Below are 13061 nucleotides of genomic sequence, written 5' to 3'. Positions count from 1 at the left end.
CAAGTCTGGAGGAGACACACTGAAGACAATGAACTTCCAGCAGGTGAGCCAGGCTGCACATTTCTGCTGGGGAAATCTTTCCACCACTGCAGCATTTCATTATCGCTGTCATTTTCTCTATGAATTATTGCTTTCTTGTCAGATTTACCTCCCCTTCCACTTGAAAACAGTCATCTGGGGAATAGGCCAGCAATAAAACAAAACCTCCTGGAGGTTAATGTTGCAATGACAACAAAAACAGGAGCTGGTCTACCTCTTCAACTAGGGAACCAAACCACGTGGTATTGGTTCAGCTACAAGAGTTCAATCTGTCTGTATCTGAACATAACAGGCAGCACTGCTTTTCTGGCACTGGATAAAAACAAAGTGTTTTGAACTTACAGTGACTAGATCTTTTAAGGCTACTTAGTGTGCTTCAAGACTTACAGTTCTTCAGCAGTGACTAGAAAAAGACAATTCAGATGAATTCATGTGTCGTAAAAAAAAATCTATTAATTAGCTTTTCAATTAATATTAGGAAGTCCCATATGGTATTTGACTATGAGTATAAAAGGTGCTGGAATTTCTACAATTCTACAGTAAAGAGATATGGGGCTGAGATATGGCCAGGGAGACAGGAACCCAGAGCACCAAACTACCCTCTTCTTGTCAGAAGAACCCATCCAACTGCATAAACTGGCCTTTTCTGGTGAAAGAACTATCTTCACTTTTTGTAGAGCAAAATGTAGTTTGATAGAATTATCTAAAATTAAATCAACTGGGCCAAATCTATGCAAAGCCATATTGCTCCTGTATTCCACCTGAAGATATTTGTCTTCCATGCGAAATGTAACTTTGGAGTTAAGTCTAACCAGCACCCAGAGGGAGCCTAGATGTAGATTCATAGAATCATTTAGGTGGAAAAAGACCTCCAAGATTATCAAGTGAAAAATACCTTTCAAACTGCAAAATGGAGGAAATTATTTTAAGTTAAATATTTTGAGACATGTAGAATGTGTGAGAACATTTCTTCAGAAATTACCATGGCATGGAATCAAGCCATAATCAAATGAATGAAATCAAAGAACCTTTCCTCTGTTGCCTTCCTTGAATAGTCATTTATGAACCAGAAAGTAAATGCACAAAGAATCTTAAATCACAACCAATCACACCAGCAAAAGTTTGACACTCCTTCACACTACTAAGTGGTTTAAAAGCCAGAACGACTGCAACAGGAGATCAAATCCAACTTTACTGGAACAAACTGTGCTTTGAATTATGTTGGTGCAGTGCCACAGAAGTCAATGGGATATGACCTTCACAGCTAATGAAAGAGGTCCACTAAATTTGTCCTAGTCAGCTTGGCTGCAGAACCCCTTTGCACATTCTATGCACAGCCTCTTGTTCCCTCTCTTAGAACAAGTAAAATCTTTTCAGCTAAAATACAAGCTAATGAATTTCAGAAACCCCTTTTTTTTTGCAGTAAATCATCCAGTAAATAATGACAGTACACTGGAAACTACAGACGAGATTTACATGAAGACTGATAGAACTTGATGAATTTGACTCACTGCAGTCTACAACTTCCTTGTGAGGGAAAGAGGAGGGGCAGACACTGATCTCCTCTCTCTGGTGACCAGTGACAAGACCCAAGAGAATGGCCTGAAGCTGTGTCAGAGCAGGTGTAGGTTGGATGTAAGATACAGGTTCTTCACCCAGAGGGTGGTTGGGCACTGGGACAGGCTCCCCAGGGAAGTGGTCACAGCACCAGCCTGACAGAGTTCAAGAAGTGTTTGGATAATGCTCTCAGGCACAGTGTGTGACTCTTGGGGATAGTGCTGTGCAGGGCCAGGAGATGGACTTGATGATTCCTGTGGGCCCCTTCCAACTCAGTTTATACTGTGATTCTGTGAATCACAGTCCTTTCACTATGAGATCTCTCTATAAAGGAGCAGATTTACTACAAGGTGTAGGAGGATTTGAGAAATGCCTACAGAAATGAGTTTATTTATTCTTTAAGAAACTGATTCAGTTGACAAGAGGAAGGAGGGAGGCAGTGAAAATAATGAGAAAATAATAACTATTATTATCCATAAATATTAAAGCAGATTAACAGATTATGAGATAAAAAAGGGAATGAATATTCCATAGTTTAAGGTTCTAATAGCATTAAGGTTCTATTTCCTGTCAACTAATTTTCAGTTAATTGCCATTAATTTTTCATAGCTAAATAGCAAAAGAAATGAGATTCCTCTATTATTTGCCATACACTCTAGTTGTGAAGGGAGTCCATTGTGAATGGAACGTGGTGAAAAAGTCTCATCACAAGATTAATTGAAATTATGGCTAGGAAAGACTTACTAATCCATGCACTTGCCACTGCAATTTCCTCTCTTCTACAGACCATCTGATGAAGTTTCCTACTCAAAAGGTTTAAAAGTGATTCAGCGATTTAAAATTTTCTGTTGTTAATTGACTAAATTGTTTTTTAGTGAAACCCCTAGCAAGTAGTCTTTAAGTACTTTATGCTATACATCCCTACACAATCAGAAATACATTATGCATTAGAAATGCATTTGAGCTCAGTGCAAGTGACAGAGATGACAACTCCTTTTCAATGCAAATAGCTCACCGCTTCCTTCCAATTTTTAACATTGATGCTGTTTTGTTCAATAAATGCCACCGTCTTGCAATATCCAACTTAGGCATGTTGAATACTTTTCTCATTATGTATTTATAGAATTTTGGTGTCTGAAAGATCCACACAGGTGAGCAGTCTAAATCAGCAATTTCTGCCTTGATCTTGATGTCTCAAGAAATCATGAAGTCCTAGATTGGTTTGGGTTGGAAGGGACCATAAAGATCAGCTAGTTCCAACCCTCCTGCCACCTTCTACTACCATCCACTAGACCAGGTTCCTCAAAGCCCCATTCAACCTGGCCTGCACTAGAAGTTCTGGTATTCACAAAGCATTTTGCATATTAAACGACATTTTTTTTGGAAGACTGCAATACCACCATGTTATCGACAATATAACAGGGTATCAGTGAAAAAGCCTGTACAATGGAAACATTAACTTATTCTGCCGAAAAGAGTCTACACATGTACCCTATCAACTAAAAGGCTGAAGTCAATTCAAAAACCTCTGTGTTGAACCACCAGTAGTAGAAGGTGGCAGAAAATGACAAGGTGTTAATGTTAATGTTTATTCCCCAGAGAAGTTCAGAAAAATAACTTCATGCAAAGTCATAATTATAAGTGTAATACAACCAGCAATAAACCAATGACACTTGCAGGATATCTCAGGTCATCAGATGCACAAAATGCACAGTTTGAAAACACAGGTTACTGTATTTTATTTAATTTAATTTTAATTTTAAAAAGGCATTTGTACAAATGCCAGAACAAATTAAGTTCTGATTAACTTTTTCTGCTGACATCTCTTCCTATTAGTGTAAATGTCTTCCGTCATGTACTTGAGAAAATTCTTAAAGTCACACTGCAGCAAGAATTTCTTCCTGCTTTGCAGCTCAAATTTTCTTTTGTTTAACATAATCCCATCATGCCTGTCTTTGTCACCTTGGGATAAGAAAAACAATCTTTTCCCTTTATCCTCTGACAGCATGACTTTCTGTTTCCTACCAAGTCAGGTTGTTCAGCCCCTTAATGATTTTTGCTGCTGTTCTTGGAATTCCCTTCAATTTGTCAACATCCATCACTATATTCAAGGTGCAAACCCATCACTGCGTATAGCAAGAAAATCACCTCCCTATGGACAAAGGAATGATGACGTTGCACGTACAGACTGAAGTCACAACATCCCTTTTGTAATCCTCTAGCATTGCAGCATGCAGATATATAATTTGCTGTCTGCTAAAACCCCAAGGTCTCCTTTGACATTTCTGATTTCCAGGTATCTTTGTCTGACTTAATAACTGTGCTTAGATTATTTCCCTCTCAGATTTATTAGCCTACATTTTTCTAGGTCAGATCTCATTCTCTTAATTGAAGCACATATTTATGCCATGTCTCATTCTCCTTGCACGGTTTCCTAATAATTAAACATAGTTTGTTATTTTGAGGCAGAAGTTGGAAGATCCTTATTAATATTTGGGTAGGATTTGAGTATTTCAGTCCTTTTATGCTTGCACTGATTCATTTGGGCGCTACACCCATGTTCACTATTGGGACACTTGCTTGTCAGTGTGACTGACTGTAGAGTGCCAAAAGGCAGCCCTGGAGCTCTCTCTTATCCTTGCATGCTATTCAGAAAGAAAAATGCTACCATCTTGCTAATTGTAGACAATTCACTCCTGAACAAGTCTAAGTTCTTCCACAGTCAAAGGAATAAAAAATGGACATGTTCAGGTTACAACTAGTCTCCCTTCTAAATATGCATCAGAACCAAGTTTAACAAGCTGCACCCTGGAAATGTTTGTTTCATTTCAGTAGACATGGGGCGAGTCCAGTAGACCTGGCTGTAGATACGTAACAGCAACAGAAAACTGCAGATCATTGTAGACATCTTTGATTGGCTTTGTGATTTACTCTTTCATTTTTTTCTATCAACTAAAATATAAAAGTGCAAAAACTTTAGATTTAGTTCTTGTTTTTCCACATCATAAATTTTTTCATCTGTGTAACTTAGGAGCATTTTTGATGATCCATGTTTAACAGTGAGTTTTACCCAGCAGATTTATAGGCAGTTAAAGTAGTACTTGAATACTATATCCTTTATCCAGTTTTTGAATAATTGCTCTCAAGATTTTTTTTCATTTCAAGGCCTCAATACCTAGTGATGTCTTTCATCCTTTGTAATTTAATTTGAAGTATTCCACTTTCTGCTATTCATTATCAAATTGTATCTCAGTGCTGTTACAAATATGATATTCATTATTTCAGTGTATAGTGGTAATATAAAAAAATAAATGAAGTAGTACAAAAAACAAACCACCCCTCTCATACATTTACTGCCTTAAAAACTTACGTAGGATGTATTTCTCTCGATGGCACACAGAAGAAACTTCAAGTGTTTCTTGCATCATTTCACTAGGAAAAGTTCAGATAGTTTACCAAACTGTAACTGCAGCAGCCAACAGTCCCACAATTTTTTAACTTCATTGATCTATTACAAACTGAAGAGTTGAAGGTGAAATTCTGATTATAACCTGGCTTCTCAAGCCCTCCCATGACATAGTCCCTGAAACCCATTAAACCTACCAAATATGAAGATACTTGCCCCCCATATGATACTGTACATTAAGTTTATTTCAACAAGGGAAATCTCTTTAAGTTTTATTACAGGAATAACTATGAATTTTACTGTTTTTTTAACAACATGGAACATTCCATAAAGATCTGAAACCTTAATTACACTCCTCTACCTAATCCTCCAGGGAATTCATTGGAATAGCATATTAAACACTTTTTTTTTCTGTTCCTAGAAGGGGTCTTCTGCTATTCATTGCTATTTCCCCCACTTTTTAGAATGAGTCAAATTCAATGTATGAAGTAGCTTTATAAGCCAGTGAGCTCCTGTTTTCTTACTAGTCTCAAAAATTTATGCTTATGACATAAGCTGTGTATCTTTGTAATACCTGAAATGTTTTTGTAGAAAACAAAAACAGTTATTTGTTGCAGTGATAGCAACAAATAACTTATTAATATGTGGTGCTACAATGAACGATGACTATGCAGTAACAATGCCTTATTCAGCATGTTTATTCCCTCCTCTTTCACCATGTTCCTATTGATTTCAGTTGTAACCTTTATTGTAAAGCTGTCCCTGCAGTTCCAACATGAATGCAAAGAAAACTCCATTCCTCTATGTACCTCCTCAAAATAACTCTTTATTGCACTCCAAGTTTATTATGCACCAGTCTGCAGTACAGGGGTTGAATATCTATTGATGAGTACATCATTTCAAGAGGAAGATAATCAGGGGAAAAAATTATTCTTTTAAAGCATATCTCATTCAGAAATGTCAGAAGAATCCTGTTTGACTGTGAGACACCTTGTCAGGTTTGAAAAATAAAACCCTGATACAGGCCACTGTATGACTACGACAGAATGACTTTCAAAATGAAGGGTGCAGAACTAAGTGAAAGCAGCAATGTCCATTCTGTGTATTTAATTGTAACTACAAAGCAATTTCAATGACAGACCATGGCATCTGGTTGCAGGTCAGCACATCTCCTCGAATTAATTAACAGTATAAATACTGATGGCATCTTAGGAATGGTGATTTTATTACTAGAAATGACCACTTTGTATGAAAGTAAGAGTTTAAAATACTCTGTGTGAGAGCGAATTCCAGAATATCAGCATTAACGGTGTATTTTGGATGGTATGGGCAGCCATAGAATAGAATCATAGAGTCATTAAGGTTGGAAAAGACCTTTAAGCTCATCAAGTCCAATCCCCATCCTAGCACCACTGCCATGTACACCATAGAGCCATGTCCCATGCATGGACAGACATATATCCATGTCTTTCTTTAACACTTCCAGGGACGAGGGTGTCTCCATAGAAAGTGGATATTCTGTGAAATATTTTTTCCTAATATTCAATCTAAACCTCCCCTGGCACAGCCTGAGGCCATCTCCTCTTGTCCTATCACTTGTTACCAGGAGAAGAGAATGACACCCCACTGGTTACATCCTCCTTTCAGGAAGTTGTATAGTGATAAGTTTGTCCCTGAGCCTCCTTTCCTCCAGGCTAAACACCTCCAGCTCCCTCAGCTTCTCCTCACCAGACCTGTGCTCCAGCCCTTCCCAGACCCATTGCCCTTCTCTGGACACACTCTATCACCTCAGTGTCTTTCTTGTACTGAGGGACCCAGAACTGAACGCAGGATTTGAGGTGTTGCCTCACCACTGCTGAGTACAGGGGGACAATCACTGCCCTGGTCCTGCTGGCCACACTATTGCTGATAAGGCCAGGATGGCACTGAGCTTCTTGGCCACTTGGTCGCTCTGCTGGTTCATGCTGAGATCAGTCAGCCAGCCATATGAGAATTTTATTAAAGGGACAAGTTTTTCCAAATTTTGGGTTTTTCACAAGGATCCATCATCACTGGAGAGTGAAATAAGGCCTATCATGTCTCCCAGAACTAAGAAACAGTCTGGATCCATGAAAAGCATACACACCAGGGAGTGTGTTTATAACCTGCTCTTGTGCAATTGAAACTCCAAACATCACAAGCGTGATGTGTGAGATATCAGGAACAGGCTCCCCAGGGAAGTAGTAGAATCACCATCCCCAAAAGCATTCACAAAACTGAGTAGATATGGCACTTTGCGCTATAGTTAGACATGGAAAGCAGTATTTCGTCAAAGGTTGGATTTGGTCATGTTGGAGATCTTTCCCAACCTTAATGATTCTATGATACTACGTCATCCCACAGAAAAACACAATTTGGATTAAATTTCTGATACAAGAAGCTAACAGTTTTCAAGCAACTGTTTCAGAACAAAAGGTGGGAATGTTTCAGTGCTTCTAACTAACTAGCGCACTTAATGTACTTTCCCGTTCCTGGGAAAACTGGAACTTTCCCGTTCCCGTTCAAGGCCAGGTTGCACAGGGCTGTTTTAATGAAAGGTGTCCCTGCCCATGGCAGGGGAGGTGGAACAAGATGATCTTTAAAGTCCCTTTTAACACAAACCATTCCACAGTTCTATGATTCTACTTGCATTCTTTTATTGGACAGCAAGACACACTCACGATTTGTAAATTCTGGTTAAAAAATGCATGTATCTGTAGACAATATTTTTCCCTCAAGTACAAATTCTAAATACATTTGATCTTGCATAGTCAAGATCAGCAAAAATTCTAGAAAACTCAAGACTACAAGCTTGCAGTAATCTTCATGAGTTGTTTAGGAAGCTTTGAAGACATCCTTAACTTGGATTAATTCGGATCTTAACTAGCATTGCCTCTCCATACACTATAAAAAAATTTATTCTTCCAAGCAATGGTTTCTCAGCTTTTAGATGATAAATAGACAAAAAAGAATCCATTATCCCTAAATGAGGTGGAAAAGCATAGGTAGTTCTGGAGGGAGCACAGCATTTGGTGAGAACATAAAAGTATGGGACAATAAAGAAAGAATACTATAACCAGTTCAAAGTGGACATGAAAGCATAAGAACAGTTTTTGCTTCTGTTTGAATTCTTCCACCTTGCAGGCTAAAAGTAGTATTGGATCAAATCTGCATTTTTTTTCCCAAATCTATTTTATAAAAATGAGCAATTTTTTCAATATTTATTGCAAATTTTCTATGGCTTTTCTTCAGGCAATGCCAAAAGTGGAAAAAAAAAACATTAATCCAGCAACACAGATTTTTGCTGTTGAAAAAAAATGGGATGCCAAACAATAAAGCAAATAATATCAATAATTATTTTAGGAGATATGATGAAGCAGGCTTGCAAGTGGGTGTCTGTTGCCATTTCAAAACCACAAAAAGTAGGCTGCCAATAGTGCTAACTGAGAGGAAACAAATACACATGCAACTTCTCGGCACTGAATAGTAACTGGTATTTATTGCATTTAAGCTCATTTTATCTGACTTTTCATTTAATTGCACTTTGCTTGTCATAAAGTGCATTATATTAAATATTTACTATCTTGGTTAGGATGTCAAGGCACACTTTACTGTCTTTTTAGATTACTGAACAGTAGTTCATGTAGGAATTATTTAACGTTTCTGAAGATAGAGAATTAAATGTGATGGAGTGAAATTAGAAAAGGAAAAAGTATAAGCAGTTAAAGTAGTCATATCCAGAAAACTGTAAAACATTTCTCAGGGAAGAATAGATCTTTCCTTTCTTCAGATTTTTTCAAATAGACTAAAGGACTGACAACAGCTGTTCAATAATAAATGGTCCTGCACAGAAAGAATAAATCATGGTCTTTGTTGATAGCACAACGTCTCTTGCCGTAAGCAGTGGCCTGGGAGTCAGAAGCTGTTTTCCCAGTTCTGCCACTGAATTCCTTTGTAATCTTTTTTGGATCACCTCAGCAATTTCACTTTCTCTTGAGTCTCTTGCAGAGTCTTAAATCTCTCCAAGTGAGGTCTAACTCTAACTGGGGCTTCTCATCCCTGCAATGCAATGTTATTGTCGCTACAATGCAAATAATAAAGAAATGCTCACACTCTTAATCTCATGCCACATTCTATTAGCTTTTTTTTCCCCCATTCTATTGTGGCAGGATCTAAAAGAACCCAATCACTTGCTTGAAAATTTACAAACTTACACCTCTGGAAAACTTTATGTTAAAAAGACTTTACAATCTACAAGTGAAATGATCACAGCTCTCAGAAACTCATTCCTAATCTCTTTTACTCTAGTCCTTCATCAGCTGCCAGCACCCAACATCTGAAGAGGTTCTCCACTTAACACCTCTTTTTCATGACAGGGACAGACATAACTTTCTCAGAGATAGATGTTCTTGTGCTGTTAGTCACTGGCCTGCTTCTATACTTGAGCATTGAGAACCACCTCCAGAAAATATTTTTCTTTCTCTCCAATAATGATACCAAGATGTCTAGATAATTCCTCTAGGAATGACTATACTGGGTTGCACCAGTGACTCATCAACTCAAGTGAGCAACACGGACTTTTGTGGAAACTCTCCAAGAACAGATAAGAATATTGAGAGCTATGTCTGCTGAATATTCTCCCAGACCCCAGTACATTGTGACTCAGGAGGTCTTCAGTCAGAAATAGAAATGCTATGAATAATTGCTTTCAAAGGATGTTTCTCCATGAAGTTGTTTGAAACATGCACAACCAGCTAGGTAAGTAATCTGCAGGTGTCTATAGTTACTAAAGAAGCAGATCAGTCTGTAAACCCTGGATTTTACTGCTGTTTTGCAGAAATTTTTATTTTTACTTCTCATGGCACTGTACTGCCCCTTCTTTTTTGCTGTAGGAGAAGAAAGCCATGACTGTCAGCCTGGACACTATTAAGGAGGCTGGGGTATCTACCTGGGGGAGACTGAATCAAGCAGTCAGATTACTTGCAGGGAAAGCAGAATATCTGAGAATCACGGCCCAGAGATGTTGTGGATGTCCCATCCCTGGAAGTGTTCAAGACCAGACTGGATGGGGTTTTGAACAACCTGGTCTAGTGGAAAGAGTCCCTTCCCATAGCAGGGGATTGGAACTAGATGACCTTAAAGTCTCTTCCAACACAAAATATCCTATAATTCTATGAAAATTTAAGGCTGGAGGAGGAATTGAGGGATAAGAGGGATGAAAAGGGTTCCTTTCTACCAGCAAATAACCATACTTCCCAGGTGTGGCTTGGAGCCAGGACTCTGTTCCAACTGCACCTCTGGACTTGGCCTACCACATCTGCCAGGAGGTTGATCACATTAAACTACTCTTAGTATTTTATTGAGAATTGATAGCTTGTTCTGCTATCTATGAATTCCCATTCTACGCAGTAGCTGTCTTTTAAATAATGGGCTGGAGTCTTTCCAAATTTTCAACTTCTAAAATCTACCCAGTTGCCATATAACTACTATTTTCTCTCACGCTCCCTTACAATAGGACTGTTTTATGCTTGTTTATTTTATTGCTTTGGGTTTATTTTGATCATAATGGATCACTGTCACGGCATGAGTAATATCTTCGAAACAGGAACCACAATCCCATATATCATCACAAAACTTCTTGGAAAACAGCAGTACACCTCTTCTGTCCTTCTGTGAACTTCTGGACCAATCCTCATTGTACTTTCCCCCAAATTCAGCATCACTTTCCCACTGATCATAGAAAAAAACAATTGGAAAGCCTTCCTGGATAATGAGAGGAGGGTTGGTTTTTTAGTCACAAGAGTACTCAAAATTTCATGATGGAGATCACAACTTTAATCTCTTACATGCATTTCCTATTATTATTCTGGGAGAAGAGAGCTAGAATGGAATTTTCTTTAAGGAACTTCTTTTTTCCCTGTATTATTTCACATGAGTTCAACACAAATCAATAGAAAACATGTCCTTGTGCTTACAACAGAAGATGAGCTCTCCGTTGTACTCTGTTTAATAAGATGCTTCTCAACTGGTTTTCTCATTTGTAAATAGAATCATAGGATCCTCAGGGTTGGAAAAGACCTCCAAGGTGTCCAACTTTCAACAAATACCCTATACCAACTAAACCATATCATGAAGGCTGAAGCTGATCTTGTGGTGTTGTTGACTTAGAATCCCTTTGGCCAAATTCATGCTTGGTGGGATGGACTCTAAGTAGGGCATGGAGAGGGTCTCAGTGTTGAAGACCAAGAATACCTGTTACTGAATATTCCTGGGGGAAGCTGGTGACCTAATCAAGAGGATAAGGCATACTGTGGAGACTAAAAGTAATAGATGGGAGTAGTGAGGAGGAAAAAAGTCAGATGCCAAAGGCAAAAAAAAAAAAAAAAAAAAAAGAAAAGCAATAGTTTTAAACTGCCAAAATGCCCAATCAGCTCTAGTTCCCAGTTCTGTCAGACAGCTTAAATCCACTTCCCAGTGTCAGAGCTGAAGTGGAATCTGCTCAGTGCTCAGCATTACCTTTCATTAAAGAAAGTGGCTACTGGGAGTACAAGTTGCAAGCAGGCTTTGGAGCAGAAGATGAGCAGGGAGAGGATCAAGGAAATCTTAGAGTGAAAGAGGACTAGGAAAATGCAGGCTTGATTTTCCTCTCACTTGAAGCAGTTTTACATGTTAAAACTCAGCTGATTTCAGAACAACTTGCCCCACATTTTCAGTAGTGTATGATCACAAGGCCAATTGCGTTCCCAGGGAATGCATTTTATAATACATACCATCCATGTATTCTTTTATCTAGCACTTTGTTTTAGCCATTTTCTTTTTTTTTCATTTCCAGAAAAAAAATATGAGCAAATATATTGCTTCATAATAATAAAAAAAGGAATAAAATAAACATTTCCTCAGAGATCACATTCACAGATCTCTTATGATGGTATAATAACTAAGTTCAGAATTTGGATTAATATTATATATAGGTGATGACATATGGCAACAAGTATGTTTATTAGCATGTGTTCCACCCAAACCTGCAATTCTTGTCTCAATGTAGTAACTGTCAAATTTCTCATTTTGCCTTATCTAACAAGAAGTCTCAATGTATTTGCTATAGAGAGGTCCAGACAGTATCAAAAACTTTGAGTTAAATGTTATGTGGTCAGATAATCCAGCTGAACCAGTTTTAAGGAAAACATTTCATATGATGCTTGCTGATCAAGCAGCCAAGTACTCTACAATCTTAAAGGAGGCTGTGTTTACATGTGAAAGCATGACAATTACTATCAGGCAAAAATATATATCAACATTGTGTTGCCTGACCCCTGACTGTTGAGGCTATGGCCAATATATTACACACAGATGTACATTTTGTAATGCTTTCATTTAAAAGGTTTAAGCTGTTTCCAAGGGGACTGCTCCAGCTCCCAGACAAACGGCCGCTTGACAGCTCTCCTAGTGCTCAAAGCTCTCATGCAATTTTGTTCAATACACAAAGTGCCAGACTGAAGGAAATTGCTGTTCTTCATCTGATGTTAAGTGATTGGCTTTCTATCTTCATTAAATGTGTGCTACTTGATGCCTCAAAGACATTTTACCTTGTCCTGGAATGTGAACTTTAGCAGCTTTTTGAAATACCCAGAAGGACTCTGTGGAAATAAGAAGGAAAATCCTAAGTCCTGCCTGCCCATGCCCTTACCCCTGTTAAATCGATTAGAGATTGGACAGATCAGATGTTGTCTCACTAGATGTACTGAGTTAGTCTTAAAAGTTAGTTTCGGAATTCAAATGAGATTCTATTCCCAAAGACCCCAATCTCATCTGCAAAGGTGAACTAGGAATGGAGGAAAAGAAAAAAGAGTGAAAAAGAAAGAAAGATTTTGTCTGTGGGGGGAGAATTTATATATGATGGATTACAAAATTAAGGCAGTACCAGGGAAATATTAGTGGTGTTTGTTACTTTAGATTTTTGGCTCACTACAGTGCCAGATGCCCTCCCTCTTTATTAATTCCATGAAATTCATGAAAAAAGGGGGTTCTGCTGTTAGAGAAA

At 38.2% G+C, this 13061-nt stretch overlaps 1 protein-coding gene across 5 annotated transcripts in view; it reads right to left on the bottom strand.

Annotated features, from left to right (window-relative positions):
* The window catches only part of TENM4 (teneurin transmembrane protein 4), a 600317-nt gene that overhangs the window by 517155 nt on the left and 70101 nt on the right, over positions 1-13061 (bottom strand). The window contains exon 1 of one of the 5 annotated variants that reach the window (XM_069016286.1): positions 4967-5003. The exons of the other annotated variants lie outside the window; for them this stretch is intronic. The gene's annotated coding sequence lies outside the window, so the exon portion shown is untranslated. Of the gene's footprint in view, positions 1-4966; positions 5004-13061 lie in introns of those variants that run through there. 5 annotated transcript variants of the gene reach the window in all.

This window comes from Aphelocoma coerulescens, chromosome 1 (assembly GCF_041296385.1).
Source record: "Aphelocoma coerulescens isolate FSJ_1873_10779 chromosome 1, UR_Acoe_1.0, whole genome shotgun sequence".
In the NCBI taxonomy this organism is placed as follows: Eukaryota; Metazoa; Chordata; class Aves; order Passeriformes; family Corvidae; genus Aphelocoma; species Aphelocoma coerulescens.
The sequence above is the reverse complement of the archived record's forward strand: the minus strand, read 5'-3'. Positions and strand labels throughout refer to the sequence as shown.